At 41.2% G+C, this 19,969-nt stretch overlaps 2 protein-coding genes across 6 annotated transcripts in view; one reads left to right on the forward strand and one right to left on the reverse strand.

Moving 5' to 3' along the window:
- Window positions 1–19,969, reverse strand: part of Rpn1 (regulatory particle non-ATPase 1) — a 674,509-nt gene that overhangs the window by 251,452 nt on the left and 403,088 nt on the right. The window lies entirely within an intron of this gene.
- The window catches only part of LOC123754113 (glycerol kinase), a 266,318-nt gene continuing 256,237 nt past the window's right edge, over window positions 9,889–19,969 (forward strand). For 4 of the 5 annotated variants that reach the window (XR_011223551.1, XR_011223553.1, XM_069308583.1 and 1 more), the window contains exon 1: window positions 9,889–10,335. The gene's annotated coding sequence lies outside the window, so the exon portion shown is untranslated. The remainder of the gene's footprint in view (window positions 10,336–19,969) is intronic. The other variant, XR_011223552.1, reaches the window with a different exon arrangement.

The raw sequence follows: 19,969 nt of genomic DNA on the forward strand, positions 1-19,969 counted from the left end.
TTTACTCCAGTCCTGACCCTCTTGCTCTAAATGCCACAGTAAATACTGAGCTAAATAAAGTACATCTTTGGCTAACTGCCAACAAACTCACCCTTAACATTGACAAAACTTTCTATATTCTGTTTGGCAATAAATCCTCTAATCAAATAAATCTCAAAATAAACAATACCCAAATTTGTAACAAAATAGATGGCAAATTCCTTGGCGTTCTCATTGACCACAAGCTGAATTTCCAGGGACACATTCTAAATATATAAAAAAAAGTTTCAAAAACTGTTGACATTCTTTCTAAGATCAGATATTATGTACCCCGCCCTGCCCTGGTTACTCTCTATTACTCCCTCATCTATCCATATCTCAACTATGGTATTTGTGCTTGGGGTTCTACTACCCAAAATCATTTACGTCCTCTAATTACTCAACACAAAACTGCTATTAGGACAATATCCAACTCTGGCCCCAGACATCACTCGGTACCCCTACTCAAATCTCTTAATATGTTAGATATTAAGTCACTGCACATTCTCTCATGTGTATTATACATATATAAAACGCTGAACTGTAATGCCAATCCTGACCTCAAAAGCTTCATTGAAGGTTGTAACAGAACCCATGAGCACCACACCAGAAATAAATACAGTTTTGATATTCCAAGAGTACGACTTAATCAAACTAGAAATGCTCTACAAATCAAGGGACCCAGAATGTGGAATGACCTTCCCAACCATGTTAAAGACTGTACCTCTCTCAACCAGTTTAAGATAAAAACGAAGCTATACCTAATAAATTCCCTGTAACCAACCTTACCCCCGTATTGTCAACCCATGTCTGTTTTCTTAAACAACGCTGTTTGTTGACCTAATTGTATTTGTGCTGCTTTTTCAGCCATGTTTCCCCCTTTTTTTAACTCTATTTTTATTTGTTCTCAACACATTTTATTCTTTATACTCAATTAGTATTAAGCTTTAGTCATTTAAGTTTTTCATGCCCGAAAAGCTTTGCGTAATAGTGGCTTTAGGCATTGTATGTACTAGCTCTATCTATAAATACATCATTCTTTGTAAAAATCTCTTGTATGTATGTACCTTACCTAAATAAACATTTTATTTTATTTTATTTTATTTTTTATATTTTTTATTTGTCATACTAATAAGTGCATCGTTAATGCTTTTTTTGGGGGTCTGAAGCCATATTGACAAGAGCTAAGTATATTGTGCTTGGCTAGATAAGAGTAAAGCTGCTTGTAGATTAGTTTTTCAAATATTTTTGACAAGTTTGGCAGGATTGATATAGGTCTGTAGTTGTTAACATCTGTGAGATCACCACATTTGTGGACAGGCGTTACTCTCGCTTTTTTTTTAGAACATCTGGAAAGGTTTGGAGTTCAAGTGACTTGTTGAAGAGCAAAGCAATAGCAGGGGCTAAAGATCTGGAGGCTTTTTTGTAAATTAAAGTTGGTATCTCCTCAAGGGTACTAGACTTGGTTTTAAGGGAAAGGATTACCTCAGTAATATCAGTGGAATTTGCACCTGTTGATAACCCTCAAATTACACTTTAATGTACCTACTAATCTCTGTCAAATTTTCTTACAGTGTACCTGTTAACATTTCTTCAATTTTGCTAGAAATTACCTACTTAAAATAATCTGTTAGATTAAGGATCTGCCCGAAACGCAATGCATATTAGTGGATTTACAAGTTAGTTTAGTTCATTTATTATGCACCCACGGTATGGGGTGCATACCTGGGGTGCAGGTACTGCTAGAATCCACTCATTAAAACATCTAAACTACTGGGACCGACTAAAGAGCCTAAATCTGTATTCTCTTGAGCGCAGGTGGGAAAGATACATAATAATCTACACGTGGAAAATAGTAGAGGGGCTGGTCCCAAACCTGCACACAGAAATAACATCACATGAGCCCAGAAGACATGGCAGGATGTGCAGAATACCCCCGTTGAAGAGCAGAGGTGCAACAGGTACTCTGAGAGAGAACTCTAACAACATCAGAGGCCCGAGACTGTTCAACACGCTTCCACTACACATAAGGGACATAACTGGCCGACCCCTCACAGTGTTCAAGAGAGAACTGAATAAACACCTCCAAAGGATACCTGATCAACCAGGCTGTGATTCGTATGTCAGGCTGAGAGCAGCCGCGTCCAACAGCCTGGTTGACCAGTCCAGCAACGAGGAGGCCTGGTCGACGACCGGGCCGCGGGGACGCTAAGCCCCTGAAGCACCTCAAGGTAACCTCAAGGTTACCATACCCCATATTTTTTTTTTAATTTTGCCCCGAGGGGCGAGTTTATTGGGCAGTGCCAATCATCTTGTGAGTGGACACACCGCCATAGTGACAGTATTGGGCAGCGTCACTCATCCTGTGAGTGGACACACCGCCATAGTGACAGTATTGGGCAGCGTCACTCATCTTGTGAGTGGACACACCGCCATAGTGACAGTACTGGGCAGCGCCACTCATCCTGTGAGTGGACACACCGCCATAGTGACAGTATTGGGCAGCGCCACTCATCCTGTGAGTGGACACACCGCCATAGTGACAGTATTGGGCAGCGCCACTCATCCTGTGAGTGGACACACCGCCATAGTGACAGTATTGGGCAGCGTCACTCATCTTGTGAGTGGACACACCACCATAGTGACAGTATTGGGCAGCGCCACTCATCTTGTGAGTGGACACACCGCCATAGTGACAGTATTGGGCAGCGTCACTCATCTTGTGAGTGGACACACCACCATAGTGACAGTATTGGGCAGCGCCACTCATCTTGTGAGTGGACACACCGCCATAGTGACAGTATTGGGCAGCGTCACTCATCTTGTGAGTGGACATACCGCCATAGTGACAGTATTGGGCAGCGCCACTCATCTTGTGAGTGGACATACCGCCATAGCAGCATGTACAACACTCCCCAATAGGAAGAAAACCCGCTGGGTTGTTCATCCTGTCACTTGTACCCAGACACAGCTGGGACTTGCTTAACTGTCTCAAGTGAACAGCTCCTCAAACAAGAAGATTAACTTTCTGATCAGGGGAAGGAAGACACCAAGTCATGGGGGCGTAATTTTATTGACATGATAAATAATTCTGCAGAAGTAAAACAGGCTTTTAAATAGGACTTAACAAATGTATAACATAGCCGTGGCTAACGCAAAGTACACGAAACATCTTAAATTGTACACCCGTAGTAAAACGTAATCTTATAGCCTAGTAACAAACTCTGCAGAAACCTAATGTCCTAATGTCTAGAATTAGCAGTGAGGCGAATGTAACAAATCTAATTCTAAGTATAACAGGACACCAAAGTGAACAACATAACATAAGGGAAACCCTAGCTGGAGAATAATCAGGCGGCAGAAAACATAGTGACTGGGGAAGCCTGATATGTATTTGGAGAAGAAAATAACCCCAGGCCAGAGGCCGAGCCGCCAAGGTAGGAATTTCCTGACAAGGTAGGGCTTACTAGTAGAATGTCTGTAAAGTCAAAGTAGTAGCTGCGGACAGCGGAACACTTGGGGACGGGCGCTGCACCCCCACCCCGCAGGCCAGCAGGCCGGACCCCCCCCCCCCCCCCCCCCCGAAGGGCGAGTGCCCACTGGCCGCGAGGGAAACCTCTGGGTGGCCAAGCAACTACGCTACCGACTGGGAAGGAAACGTCACTCTCGCACCTGCCTACCGCGATAGTACTGTTCTGCAAGCTCTTCTACAGTCGGCTGAGGGCCCCGCCTAGACCAGAAAGAGAGAGGCGTAACCAGTTGGAGCCCAGCCTAGCTCCTCGAAGCCGTAACTTGCGGGTGGCGACGTGGGCGCTTTTCCTGTGTGGGTTCGTCGCGAGGCCGAGCTGGGGGGCATGGGTTGTAGGCAGGGTGCCTCCTTCGGCAGCGTGGGCAGTAGTGCTTGAATGAACATGAGGTGAAAGTGCAGCCGGGTCCCCTCGAGTGGTAGGCGAAGCAGTAGCCCGGGGGTAGCCCAGCTGCCCGGGCGCTGGAGAGAGAAAGTGCTGCCTGTCGCCCTGCCTCCTGCCTCAACGGCTGAGCAGCGGCCTGGGCGATGCGTTGCACCGAGCGAAATTCCAAGTCCAGCCTGTAGTCCAACCATGAACAGCCCGACCTCTCCCTGTCCCACCTGAAGGCCTGATCGTACCACATCCAGTCGCCTTTGAGGGTCGTCTTCATGGTCTTCACGTAACGCGCATAGGTAAACAGCGCCTGAGCCTCCGCTGGGTGCTTCTCGACGTAGATAGTGGCGTAGATGTCAAGGCCATGCGCCCACTGGTCCGGCGTCAGGGGCGGCTGCTTCTTACCAGGCTGCTTTGCGTCAGGGGATGTCGCGGAGTGGGACTCAAAAGAACCTGATTCCCGCTCATAGGCAAGCAATTGCCCGAGGTCCACATACTTGTTTGCCCAGACCTTCTCCCGAAGGGCTTGCGGGACGTGCACGCCCTTCGTGAATCGTGGACCGTAACGGGAGAGGGAGTGAGAGCGAGACCTGACTCAGCGCGCCTTTTATGCCACCCAGGCTGGCCGCCCCGCGCCTTGCGGGACGCGATGCGCAATTGTCTCTTCCTTCCTCATCAGAAACTCCACCGCCTTTCGTCAAAAGGCAGTGGCCATATCTATCAACCCTTAAAAGCTTACGTTATCTTGCGGGTACAAAATGGGGAAATCTTTTAAAAATAGTATCACTATTTGACAAATAGTGTTTTCCTAACTCAAACAATGTGGAGTTTATTATTCTACACATACTTCTGATGTCTCTCAGGTGTTCACATTCACGTAGATAGTGGTCAAGGCGGTGTCCATCACTCTCACCACAGATTCTACAATTTCGCTGATCGACTGTTGTTTCCATTCCATATCTCTGTGGATATTTGTATCCAAGGCGGATTCTCGCTATTACTGATTCTCTCCCTCGTCCTCCTCCTCTTCGTCCATAATGATTGGGATTGCCACCTGCAACCATGTTGTACCATCGTACAGATTCACTGGTTTGTGCTTCTATAATAATAATAATAATAATAATCTTTATTTAGGTAAGGTACATACATAAAGAGATTTACAAAGTTTGTTGGCTTTATAGATAGAGCTAGTACATACAATGCCTAAAGCCACTATTACGCAAAGCGTATCGGGCAGGAAAAACATTAATGACTACAGCTTAAAACTAATGGGTAAAAAGAAAAGATGTGATGAGTACATATAAAAAATAGAGGTAAAAGAGGGGGGAACATTGTTGAAAAAGCAGCACAAATACAATTACAAATTATTACAGAAAATTACATTCAAACAGCGTTGATTTGAAAAACAAAAAAACAAAAAATATACATGGGTTGACAACAGGGGGGTAAGGTGGGTTACATGGAATTTATTAGGTATAGCTTCGTTTTTAACTTAAACTGGTTGAGAGAGGTACAGTCTTTAACATGGTTGGGAAGGTCATTCCACATTCTGGGCCCCTTGATTTGTAGAGCATTTCTGGTTTGATTTAGTCGTACTCTAGGAATATCAAAACTGTATTTATTTCTGGTGTGGTGCTCATGGGTTCTGTTACAACCTTCTATGAAGCTTTTGAGATCAGGATTGGCATTATAGTTTAGCGTTTTATATATGTATAATACACATGAGAGAATGTGCAGTGACTTAATGTCTAACATATTCAGAGATTTGAGTAGGGGTACCGAGTGATGTCTGGGGCCAGAATTGGATATTGTCCTAATAGCAGCTTTGTGTTGAGTAATTAGAGGACGTAGGTGATTTTGGGTAGTAGAGCCCCAAGCACAAATACCATAGTTGAGATATGGATAGATAAGGGAGTAATAGAGAGTCACCAGGGCAGGGCGTGGTACATAATATCTGATCTTAGAAAGAATGCCCACAGTTTTTGAAACTTTTTTTGATATGTTTAGAATGTGTCCCTGGAAATTCAGCTTGTGGTCAATGAGAATGCCAAGGAATTTGCCATCTAATTTGTTACAAATTTGGGTATTGTTTATTTTGAGATTTATTTGATTAGAGGATTTATTGCCAAACAGAATATAGAAAGTTTTGTCAATGTTAAGGGTGAGTTTGTTGGCAGTTAGCCACAGATGGACTTTATTAAGCTCAGTATTTACTGTGGCATTTAGAGCAAGGGGATCAGGACTGGAGTAAATGAAGGTTGTGTCATCAGCAAATAGAATTGGTTTGAGGTGTTGGGAGGCATTTGGAAGGTCATTAATGTAGATGAGAAAGAGGAGAGGGCCAAGTATGCTGCCCTGGGGAACACCAATGTTGATGGGTAGTGTGGGAGAAATTGTATTATTCACAGAAACACATTGGAGCCTGTCAGTAAGGTAGGATTTGAGGTATTGTAGGGAGTGTCCTCTGACACCATAATGATGTAATTTAAGAAGAAGGTTTTGGTGGTTGACAGTATCGAAAGCTTTACGCAGGTCCGCAAATAACCCAACAGGGAACTCATTTTGATCAAGAGCTGTATGAATCGAGTTAAGCATACTAATAAGTGCATCGTTAGTGCTTTTTTTGGGCCTGAAGCCATATTGGCAAGGGCTAAGTATATTGAGTTTGGCTAGATATGAGTAAAGCTGCTTATAGATTAGTTTTTCAAAAATTTTTGACAAGTTTGGCAGGATTGATATAGGTCTGTAGTTGTTAACATCTGTGAGATCACCACATTTGTGGACAGGCGTTACTCTCGCTTTTTTTAGAATATCTGGAAAGGTTTGGAGTTCAAGTGACTTGTTGAAGAGCAAAGCAATAGCAGGGGCTAAAGATCTGGAGGCTTTTTTGTAGATTAAAGTTGGTATCTCCTCAAGGGCACCAGACTTGGTTTTAAGGGAAAGGATTATCTCATTGACGTCAGTGGAATTAATAGGCTTTAGGTACAGAGACTGTGGATAGTTACCTGTAAGATAGTCCTTAATGTCAGTACTGGAAGATGGAATATCATTAGCAAGGGATGAACCAATGGAAGAGAAGAACCTATTGAACTCAATAGCAGAATCCGAGGCTGAAAGCTGACCATCGTTATTAGACAGGAGTGTTGGTTTGTTAATTATAGACTTCTTTGATCCCAATATTTGTGAAATTGTTCTCCAAGTTTGTTTAATGTTGCTCTTTATTTGGGTAAATTTATCTTCGTAGTATTTAGTTTTGGCTCGTCTAATTATCTTAGATAGCAATAATGAGTAATTCTTTGAGAATTCTTTGGAGACAATTCCTAACCTATACTTCTTCTCAAGGTCATGTTTTTTATTAATAGATTTAAGTATTCCCTTTGTAAGCCAGGGATTGTTAAGCCTTTTGGTTGTGACTTGTTTTGTAAGCATAGGACAGTGGGTATTATAAAGGCTAAGAGTTTTTTGAAGAAAAGATTGAACTGCTAGGTTGATGTCCTCTATGTTACCTAACTCGGACTCCCAGTTGACATTATCAGTAGCAGTTATAAAATTGTCTATAGCAGTTTCATTGTGTAGTCTAAAACGTATCTCTCTTGACTCAAGAGGTGGTTTGCTAATGTTAGTTAAGAGAAATGTGGGGTAATGGTCTGTAGTGCTATCGGTGATTATACCTGAAGTAAGCGGAGAGGTTATGTTGGTCCAGATGTGATCTGGAGTCGTGGCAGTGCTATCAGTGATTCTAGTAGGTCTAGTGATTAAGGGTATGAGGAAGCAGGAGTTCATACAGTTGAGGAAGCTAACAGCAGTAGGGTGTTCTGGCTCACAGAGGTCAATATTAAAGTCCCCTGCGATAATTAGGTGGTTTTTGTTCAGTCTGTTATCAAGTATTAGATTTCTAAGGTTTGAGTTGAATTCGGACACATTCTATCCTCCTTTCCTCAGTTACCTTGTCACGGTGATGTTGCCTGACAATACCTCTAATTTGTAGGAGAGTCTTGGGTATGAAGTATTCAATGTGATCTCCTTCAGCAGCCAGCACATCTGCTCGTTCATTCCCACATATTCCAACATGGGAGGGGATCCCCCAACATGGGAGGGGCTCCCCAACATGGGAGGGGATCCACAGAAACTTGATGACTCTTCCCTGATTGGTAAGTACTCTCACAGCTCTCTTAATTTCAGCGACTATTGCAAGATTTTCTTCCCGATTTTTACTTAGGCTTTGCAGTGCTGCTTTTGAATCGGTGCAAATCACTGCACCATTAGTGTTCCGTTCAAGAAACCTTAACGCCATAACAATGGCAGTTAGCTCTGCTTGCGTTGAAGAGGCATAGTTCTCAATACGCGCTTTTTCTTCATTTCTGCGTTGGAAAGTATTATCCTTGATTACCGTGTATGCTGCACCAGCCCTGCCATTGACAGGATTAGATGACCCGTCAGTGTAGATTTGATCTAGTTCATCTCCGGCTTCTTTATAAATTTCCTCAAGATACTTGTGCCTCATTTCTTGTGGTAACATGTGGTATTTTTTTCATTGCCATTTCACTGATGATAATCCTGCATGGGTCATCCTCCCAGGGAGGTAACCTCTCTACAGGCAGGAGCTCACGAGCTTGCTCAAGCAGGTGAAGCTCTTCCAGGTAGCAGACTGATCTGTGATGCCATTTTTTGCTTCTCCTGTTTCCCTCCTGAAAGTATCTCAGAACTCAGTTTTTTCTTAGCAATATCATTGTAATAGGGGATCCTATTAATAGTAATCCCCATTGTAATGGGGATCTCTGGCTATCCTAATTGCATGCTTAGCATTCATTTAGTTTAGTTTGTAACAGTTCTATTGTTACGTAAAGTATGGTGACAATAAACACAGACACTAAGATACTATATATATATTTGGTCGAATATACAGAAGTACACAGGTGATACTTTGGTGTGAGTTGAGCGCACTGAGCGTCGGTACAGTATCTCGCAAGTGTCTGCTCTAGACCACACTTGAAAGTAGACTAGTTAATGTTTGCTATTCTTGCCGCTTATATTGCTCGGGCAACACCTCACCGTGCTGCCCGGGCAACGCCCTCATTCATCTCCAAAGGTTGACAGGAATATTAACACTATATTTGGAGCGAGTATATTATTGGGATAATCTACTCGCTACGGACAACTCCTCTCGTAGATCAGACGTTTTGGCAGTTCTTGGAACTCCAAGAATGATTGTCATGGCTTCATTCTGAATGCTTTCAAGCCTTTTCATATCGCTTTGGGAGTAGGTGCACAGAACTGGTGCGGCATAGTCTATGACGGAGCGCACATAGGCTGTGTATATCATTTTAAGCACGGCAATAGAGGCTCCATGTCCATTCCAGGTCATAGTTTTCAGTGCCCTGAGTCAACTTTTGCATGTTCCTATGAGTTGGTTGAGCTCCTCTTTCTTCCCCTTGTTAGAGCCGACAGTGACGCCAAGGTACCGATAGTGGTCAACCCATTCAAGTGTTACACCATTAATTTGTAGTTCTTCATTTGCTCTCCGCTTGTGATGAGAGTTTGCTTTTGTCTTGTTTGTGGAGAGAGTGAAACCGAGCTCAATACATTTCCTTCCAAGGAGTTCAATGGACTGTTTAATTTTTCCCAAGGTGGGAGCTTGTATTAGGACATCATCTGCATATCCCACTTGTTGTGCTCCTTCCAGAAAATCAATATTTGCAATGGCGTTCATAAGTACATTGAATAGTGTAGGGCTTAAGACTCCTCCTTGGGTAACTTCCTGTTACCTTGTCACGGTGATGTTGCCTGACAATACCTCTCAATTTGTTGTAGTGTGGGCGGTAGTGGAAAGGGTTACAGAGGCACATAATGGGCTCAGGGACTGAAACCCACAATTCATTTAGCTAAGCAAGTTACAATCTTGATGAACTAGTTTCAAAATTCAGTATAAGTCGTCACATTATCAATGGGTTCGAGATCGACCACCAGTACAGTTATCCACCGCTGCCCACTGGATGAGGGACCGTGTGCAGGACGAACATATCAATTGTGACACAAGTTCTCCACATAGGCCAGTTGCTTAATTTAGAAACTGTGGCTTTACAAGAATGTAAAAACATCAATGCTATGTGCTCTCATAAACCCAATTTACCTTCTTGTATAAATATAAATAAATAAATAAATAATAGGCAAGTAGGAGCTCAGTGTGCCAGGACGGGTCAGCTGTGTGGCTGGTGTTGTGTTGTGTTCCCTGCCGCGCCTCCTGCTGCTCCTCCTACACCCTCACACACCTCTCCTCTACCTGTGTGTGACGCCCTCCTCCCTCTACACCTCTACCCAGGTGTACAGTGTACAGTAGTGCCACTCCAGGGGGTGTAGAGTAGTGCCGCTCAAGAGGGAGGGTGGTGTTTGTGAGGACTCCCACACCCGCTCAAGGGTATGTTTACTCCACTTCATTGATGGCAGATATTGGCTTAACGATGCCTTATCATGTGTCAGTTATATTAACCAGTAATAATAACAGGTGTGTGGAGCTAGCTACAGGGACTACCACTAGTGGCTGGAAGCCCACAGGCCTAGAAATCCAAATTTCTGTTTGTAACTCACTTTGAATGTATTTTGAATGGCTTTAGGCATTGTATGTACTAGCTCTGTCTATAAATCCATCAACTTTTGTATCTTACCTTGTATACATGTACTTTACCTGAATAAATATTTGTATTTGTATGTACTTTTACATGATTAAACATTTATTATTCTTATTGTTAAGCCGCCGGCTTCCAGTCCTCGTCGAGGCCACTAGTGTTGGTGACTCGGGTAAACTCTGGTAACCTCTATAGGATGTGATTGGGAACACGTCCCTAGGATATGATGATAATGTTTTATTTGTGAAAATAGAGGCCGTCCAACAGCCTGGTTGATCAGTCCGGCAACCAGGAGGCCTGGTCGACGACCGGGCCGCGGGGACACTAAGCCCCGGAAGCACCTCAAGGTAACCTCAAGGTCAAGGTAACCGTGATTACAGTGGTTTCTAGAGTAGGGGAAAGTATATGTATATATACAGACAATAATTACACTGCGTTTCAGGCGTAACTTGGGATAATTCATTTAGTCGGAGACAGGCGGCCTGTGTATGTATGTATGTTAGGTTTATCTCGTGGTGAGGTATGATGGTTTTGGACATGAGGTGATACATCAAATTCGAAGAACTGTTAGAGCATAAAACAAATATTCATTTCCCGTTTGTTGAAACAGTATGTATTGTGATGCAAGGCTGTACTAACTGGGGTTAGGCTGCATTGGGCTAGGTTAGTAATTGACTTTTTTGCCTTGTTTTCCTACAACTCCTTTCCTTTCTTTTCCTACTTCCTCTTATGCAAACAAGTATAGACCCAGAACTAAACCTCTTATCCAGTATCTATGACAATCATCACTTTAATGATCAAAATTGTAGATATTTTACAGCACATGATGTAAACAATGTATTATCACATAATCACAATGTCTCTGTAATTAACTTGAATGTAAGATCACTAAGCAGACACTTTGATGATGTTAGTGTCTTGATTCAAACTGTTGACAACAAATTCTCTTTTGTTATACTTACTGAAACGTGGTTAAAAGAGGATACTACTCAACTCTTTAATATGCCAAACTACTCGGCAATTCACAACTGTCGACCAATTCAGAGAGGTGGTGGTACTGCTCTTTACTACCACCAAGAACTGACATGCTTAAAAGTAATTAGAACTAGAGACTGCTGTGGGGAATATATCTTTGCCTGTTTCAGAGTCAGTGGGTGCCAAATCTGTCCTGACTGTGGGAGCAGTCTATAAAATTCCTAACACTGATGTGTCCGAATTCAACTCTAACCTTAGAAATCTAATACAGGTACTAGATAACAGACTGAACAAAAATAATCTAATTATCGCAGGGGACTTTAACATTGACCTCTGCGAGCCTGATAACCCTCCTGCTGCTAGTTTCCTCAACTGTATGAATTCCTGCTTCCTCATACCCTTAATCACTAGACCAACTAGAATCACTGATAGTACTGCCTCTGCTTTTGACCACATCTGGACTAACATAACCTCTCCACTTCAGGGATAATCACTGATCACTTCAGGGATAATCACTGATCACTTCAGGGATAATCACTGATCACTTCAGGGATAATCACTGATCACTTCAGGGATAATCACTGATAGCACTACAGACCATTACTCCACATTTCTCCTAACCAACATTAATAAACCACCTCTAGATACAAGGAAGATGAGCTTTAGGCTGCACAATAAAACCTCTATAAGCAACTTTAATGCTGCTGCTGCTTATATCAACTGGGAGGCTGAATTATGTGGCATAGTGAACATCAACCTAGCAGTGCAAACATTTCTTCAGAAAACTGAACCTTAATAACTCCCACTGTCCTATGCTAACGAAACAAGTTACAAATAAAAGGTTAAACACTCCATGGCTTACAATGGGTATACTTAAATCTATTAATAAAAAACATGACCTTAGAAGAAGGTTAGGAGTCATCTCCAAAGAATTTTCAAAGATTTACTCATCATTGCTGTCTAAAATAATTAGAAGAGCCAAAATAAAATACTTTCAAAATAAATTTACCCAAATTAAGGGCAACATTAAGAAAACATGGAGCACTATCTCCTAAATATTAGGATGAAAAATGATTTTGAATAAAAAACCAATTCTCCTATCCAATGACAATGGTGTGCTTTCGGCCTCAGACACTGCTATTGAATTCAATGAGTTCTTTTCATCCATTGGGACATCCCTTGCTCATGATATTCCATCCTCACTCTAATAAAAAAAAATAAAAATTCAAATGTTTATTCAGGTAAAGTACATTCATACAAGGTGTGATACAAACATTGATGGATTTATAGATAGAGCTAGTACATACAATGCCTAAAGCCACTATTACGCAAAGCGTTTCGAGCAGGAAAAACACTAAAGACTAAAACTTAATACTAATTGAGATTAAAGTATATTAATATTAAAGAGTATCTGACAGGTAACTATCCAGAGTCTCTGTACCTAGCTTCCGCTAATTCCTCTGATGTTAATGAGGTAATCCTTTTCCTTAAAACTAAGTCAAGCGCCCTTGATAAGATACCATCTCTAATTTACAAAAAAGCCTCCAGATTTCTAGCTCCTGGCATTGCTTTGCTCTTAAACAAATCAAGAACTCCAAACCTTTCCGGATATTCTAAAAAAAGGAGAGTAACCCTAGTCCACAAATGTGGTGATCTCACTGATGTGAACAATTACAGACCTATATCAATTCTGCCAACCTTGTCAAATATATTTGAAAAGCTAATCTACAAGCAGCTTTACTCATATCTAGTCAAAGTCAATATACTTAGCTCTTGCCAATATGGTTTCAGACCCAATAAAAGCATTAACGATGCACTTATTAGTATGATTAACTTGATACATACAGCTCTTGATAAAAATAAGTTCCCTGTTGGGTTATTTGTGGACCTGCGTAAGGCTTTTGACACTCAACCACCAAAACCTTCTTCTTAAATTACATCATTTTGGAGTCAGAGGTCACTCCCTGCAGTACCTTCAGTCTTACCTTACTGACAGGCTTCAGTATGTTTCTGTGAATAATTCCATTTCTCCTACACTACCCATAAACATTAGTGTTCCACAGGGCAGCATACTTGGCCCTCTCCTCTTTCTCATCTACATTAATGACGCTCCAAATGCCTCTCAACACCTCAAACCAATCTTATTTGCTGATGACACAACTTTGATTTTTCTCCAGTCCTGACCCTCTTCCTCTAAATGTCACTGTGAATACTGAACTAAATAAAGTCCCTCTTTGGCTAACTGCTAACAAACTCACCCTTACCATTGACAAAACTTTCTATATTTTGTTTGGTAATAAATCCTCAAATGAAATTACTCTTAAGAATAAACAATATACAAATGAGTAGTAAAGTTGAGGGTAAATTCCTTGGTGTCCTCATTGACACAAGCTGAATTTCCAGGGACACATTCTAAATATAGCAAAAAAAAGTTTCTAACACTGTTGGCATTCTTTCTAAGATCAGATATTATGTTCCTCGCCCTGCCCTGGTGACGCTCTATTACTCTCTCATCTGTCCTTATCTCAACTATGGTATTTGTGCTTGGGGTTCTACTACCCAAAATCATTCACGTCCTCTAATTACGCAACATAAAGCTGCTATTAAAATAATATCTAACTCTGGCCCCAGACAGCACTCGGTACCCCTACTCAAATTTCTGAGTATGTTAGATATTAAGTCACTGCACATCCTCTCTTGTGTACTCTATATATTTAAAACTCTGAACTGCAATGTCATTCCTGACCTTCAGTGCTTCCTAGAAGGTTGTAACAGAACTCATGGGCACCACACCAAAAACAAATACCTATTTGATATTCCAAGAGTACGACTTAATCAAACTAGAAATGCTCTACAAATCAAGGGACCCAGAATGTGGAATGACCTTCCCAATCATGTCAAAGGCTGTACCTCTCTCAACCAGTTTAAGATGAAAACTAAGTACTGTACTACAATACATAATTAACTCCATGTAACCTACCTTACCCCTAAATGTCAACCCGTGTCTTACTATTTTTAAACAATGCTGTTTGTTGACCGACTTGTATATTTGCTATTTTCTACCATGTTCCCCCCCTTTTTCTCTTTTTTTTTCTCTCTCTCAACGCAATTTATACTTTAAGCCCAATTATTATTAAGTTTTAGTCTAAGTGTTTTTTCCCCACCTCACTTTGCCCGAAACGTTATGCGTACTAGTAGCTTTAGGTATTGTATGTACTAGCTCTATCTTTAAATCCAACATTATGTTTGTAACTAATCTAATATGTATGTACTTTTACCTGAATAAACATTTGATTTGATTTAATTGAGGTTGGATTGGGTTGGCCTAGGTTAGGTTGGGTTGGGTTGACCTAGATTAGGTTGGCCTAGGTTAGGTTAGGTTTCAAAATCTGTTGGCAAATCGTCTTGTGTATGATGTGACTTATATCCCTCGTTGTTCCCCAATGGTCAAACTACTGACCTTTCCCAGGATGTAACCCCACAACAGTTGCCTAAGTTCCAGGTATCTATTTACTGCTAGGTGAGCCGAGGCAATAGGTGAAAGGAAACGTGCCCAACCATATCTGTCCCGCCCGGAAATCAAACCCATCAAGAATGAAGCAAACTGTACTTTTGTAATGTGATTGTCTAGGAGCATATCTCTAGGTTATGATTGAGAACAGATCTTTAGGATTTGATTGTCTGTGAAGAAGCTTAATAATCTAGAATACAGTATGTGACCCAAGAATTATCCAAAAGATGGTCATTTTGATCAGTCGTGAATATCTATTGAACCCCTACCTGACATGATGATTTTTTAACAAATCCACAAGGGCCGTAACGAGGATTTTATCCTCGTCACGGCCCTTGTGGATTTGTTCATTTGATGCATCACGTTAGTGTGATCTCTGTGTGTAATGATGATTTTTGGTTTTGAGCCACTCTCTCTTTACCATACTTGCTTCTAACCAACACTAAATGCTAACATGAGCTAACCTAACCTTAGCTAGCTAAATGTACCCTAACTTAACCTATGTTCAGAAAGTTCAGAAAAGTTTAATTACAGTAGTTTGTAAAAGTGACTTGTCCTGACAATTCCAGGATTTTAAATTTATTGACTACTGTTCAGAAACAGCCAAAAATTGTTGTTGTATGTCATCATTGCTCTAAATAAAACCCAGTGAAAATATATAAATTTGAGTAAGGTGTGTGACATGGCTGATTTCATAGGATTGCCTCTAGGGATCTTTTTGAAATCTGTACTAAGACTTATTACTTAGTCTGAAACTAACCCATAAGGTATGGAATAAGTGAGAAATCCTTGCATTTCTAAATTTCTGTAGAATCACTGCTATAGAGAGAAGAGTGAAAGAGGAGATACAGTACAGTCTCGATAAAGTTACTTTTGTTCTCAACTTTCAATCAGGTATCCTAGGTTCAATTCCTGGATAGGTGATAGAAGTACTTGGGCATGGGATTCCTTTCACATAATGCACATGTTTCCTAGCAGTAAATAGGCACCCGGGAGTTAGGTAACTGTTTCAGGCAAGGTTAGTAGTTCGACCTTGAGGGAACCTTGATACAAGCTTAATGTGTGTGTGTGTGTGTGTGTGCATATATATATAATTTTTAATTCACTGACGGGGGACAGGAAGCCAGAGTGTATTCATACACGTTTGGCTTTTATCGAGCGCCATCCCCCTTCAGGTCGATTAACTGACTCCACCCAGGATGCAACTCCACAACAAGCTGACTAACTCCTGAGTACCAACTCACTGCTGGGTGAACAGAGCCATTAGGTGAAAGGAAATATGCCCAACCATTTCTGTCCTGCCCGGAATTCGAACAATGGAATTCTTGATTGTGAGTCGAGAACGAACACAACTGTACTACCAGGATCCTTCTGGGTCAGGTAACTGTGTATATATATGTACAGTATACCTATAATATATGGCCAACATTCTCCCTTCTGAACTCTGCATGACCATTTGCGATTGGATATGTAGTAGTGTCTGGTTAAGTAGTCAAATCCCCCTAGGAAAACAAAAAATATTAGTTTGATGTACAAAAGTACATAATACAATATTGTTTCACTAATTACTTTCAACACAACTCCTCAAAACATTAGTAGAGTACAGTAATACAGTAACAAGTAATGGTACTCGCCAAGTGTCCAGATGTTTCTCCACATATATTCTTAGAAAGATGGCTATGCAAGTATGGTGGTGGTTAGGGTAGAGGCTGAGATGTTGAGGGTTAAATAGAGGAGGAACACAAGAAATTTCAGTTCAAGCTCTTGGAAGCCCTCTCAAAAGTCTCAGTGTTAATTGCCTCAAGCCATCTCTGCATTTTTTAAAACTGTGTAAAATCTTTAAAATGTCATCAGACTCAGAGGATTGACATCATATCTTTCCATGAACTTCAAAATAGTTTCAAATCCCTTCTATACCTCTACCATGCTTGTTTGAGTTGCTCTGTCTTCATTCTCCTCTTCCTCCTCTGACGAATCTCCTGAATCCTGCAAATTTGTTTGGCTATTTTCTGTTGTCAAATTAATATCATCATCAGACATGCTTGGTGCATTGGGAACGTCTTGATCACACTCGATGTATCCATCCACTTCTTCCTCAAGATCAGGACTGCTTGTTTATTCCTTTAACATAGGCAAGGAGCTTTTGTCTAAAGTTCTTCAACTCACTTATTTTCTTGTCACCAAATCCTTCAAAATCTGCAGCATTGATGTTGTCAGAAAACAAACCAGCTGCAGGAGAAAGTTTGTTTCACACATGCTTCCATTTCCCACGTGTGTGCAATACACCACTCCTGTAACTTTATAGTAAATGCTTTCGTGAAGTCCTTGATGTTACTCTTTTTAGCATAGAGTTGTCTGGCAAATTAAGTTCTGAAGTGGAGTTTGAGGTTAAAAATTATTCCTTGATTCATGTGTTGGATCAGGGAAGTTGTTGGGTGGCAAAAATGTGACAAACATATTGCCCTTAACTAGTTCATCTCCATGTGGATGTGTTGAGCTATTATCAAGAATGAGCACCATTATGCTCTGGCAACCCTGTTCTGTTAAAATTCTTTTTCACCTCGGGTACGAAATGACTTGGAAAACCATTCATGAAAAATGGCTCTAGACATCCATGCACTGGGCTAAGCTTTACAAATCACAAGGATAGTTTTCTTATCACCCTTAACCCTTAACATGCTTGGGGTTTAATATCCTGTCATCCCCACAGGCGCATGTCATTTTGAAAAAAAAAAAAATTATTTTTTCTTCCTAACCTGTTAATTTGTGTTCACTGATCATGGGAAAAATAATAAAAAAATCGTAAGTGGCATATATTGCCCGCTATAGGGCGGGGAAGTCTGGCAAATTATAGGCGCTGACTCAGCATGCGTCCCAGGCGGTCTGTTGCTCGCTAGCTGTCAGGCCAGAGTTGCCACAAAGAGATAATTACCTAATTATTTCAATGTCTCTGATTGATTTTTCATAGTTTTTTTGCTGTAATATTATTGAATAGTGTGTAGTTTGATATACTGTAACCCCGCGATTATCCGGGATTCAAACATCCGGAAAACGCCCTTATACGGCCAAAATCGTGATCGGATAAAGTTATCACAATATCCGGCCAAAATGGCCACAGGAACCGAATAAAAGCTGGTTTGGCCGGATGAAAATACGGCCATACCGTATTAATCCCGTCTGTGGCTCTAGACGCATGGTGGAGGAGGGGGGTGGGGTGGGTGGGTGGGTGGTGTTGGGAGGGTGGGAGGGGTGCGTCAGGAGGGACCACCTGGGTACAGGAATTACCAATAATTTTAGAACAATTAATCATAGCCAAAAACAAATGAAATAACTACTAGTAATTATGTAATAACAAATAAATAAGTTTCCTAAAAGCATTGTGCACAGGCTGAAGTTTCCTTCAAAAATATTGTGAATTTTTTTCCTCCTGGCGGCCTACGTAACGCGCTATCCCAAGTGGACCCGTCCAACACTGGTCAACCCATGTGCGTCCGTCCCTCGTGCTATACACAGTGCTGCGCCATTAGTGAAATATTTTTTTAAATAACTTTTTTATTTTCATAGTAACTTTGAACATTTTTGGCCAAGACTATGTCTGGTAGCAGCATCAATCGTTCTGGAGGTGTTAAGAGGAAGAAAGTTGTCCTAACAATAAAAGACAAGTCACAGTTATACACCTCAACCAGTGCGGCCTCACAGTGTTGCGCCATTAGTGAAATATTTTTTTAAATAACTTTCTTAATTTTCATAGTAATTTTGGACATTTTTGGCCAAGAATATGTCTGGTAGCAGCATCAATCGTTCTGGAAGTGTTAAGAGGAAGAAGATTGTCCTAGCAATTAAAGACAAGTTACGTGTTGTTCAACCAGTGAGGCGTCACAGGCAGCCAAGCGCCTTCAACAAGTGAGGCGCCACAGGCAAGCCAAGCTCCTTCAACAAGTGAGGCATTACAGGCAAGCCAAGCGCTTTCAACAAGTGACGCGCCACAGGCAAGCCAAGCGCTTTCAACAAGTGAGGCGCAAGCAAGCGCCTTTAACAAGTGAGGTGTCACAGGCAAGCCAAGCGCCCTCAACCAGTGAGGCTTCAGCAGCTGGCAGTCAAAACTAACTTAGCTTAATGAACTGTACAGTAATTTTAAGTGTTAATTTTAGTGTTGTGTTAGTATAGGTTACGTAAATTGTTAAGAATTTTTAACTTCAAGATGTGTGGCATCAATCAAGAAGACGAACACCAACAAGGTAAGTTGAGGTTTCTAGTTGAATATTTAATAATTGTATGTGGCAAGGCAATTCAAATTATGTTGTTTGTAGTATTAAAATAGTTGGAAATGGTCACTTTTGGACTCGTAGGTGAAAAAGTACCATTATCCGAAAAATGTGATAATCCGGCTGGGGGTCCTTCCCATATAGTCCGGATGATCGAGTGGAGACAGTATTTATATAATAAAATGAGTGAATCATTGCTGTACTCAAAAATATGGTGTGCATATTGTTGATTCAATTATGTTCATCAATCAGTGAACAAATACTTTGTCGGTTATTACACTATAAGCACAGGTTATATATAAGTATCTGCATGTTTTGTTCACTATAACGAACCACTAAGTAGCTATTATGAGTCAAAAAGTAATGAGGAGTGACTGCCGTGTACCAGCCAGCCACTCCCGCCCTCCCTCCAGTCATCTGACTCACCCACATTCTCCTCCCACAATACTGTTTTTTCTATAATTCACTATATACAGACGTTATATATAAGTATCTACATGTTTTGTTCACCATAACTGTACATCTAAGCTTGTATGGTGAGTAAAGGCACAAAGAGTAGGACCTCACACAGTCAGCTGATGGCTGCTGCCCTCAAGGTCAGACGCACTAATATTTCTCCTCCAACAATACTGTGTGGTGTTATTACGCTATATACTCACATTATATATAAATATC

The sequence above is a fragment of the Procambarus clarkii genome, chromosome 6, assembly GCF_040958095.1.
Source record: "Procambarus clarkii isolate CNS0578487 chromosome 6, FALCON_Pclarkii_2.0, whole genome shotgun sequence".
Lineage (NCBI taxonomy): Eukaryota > Metazoa > Arthropoda > Malacostraca > Decapoda > Cambaridae > Procambarus > Procambarus clarkii.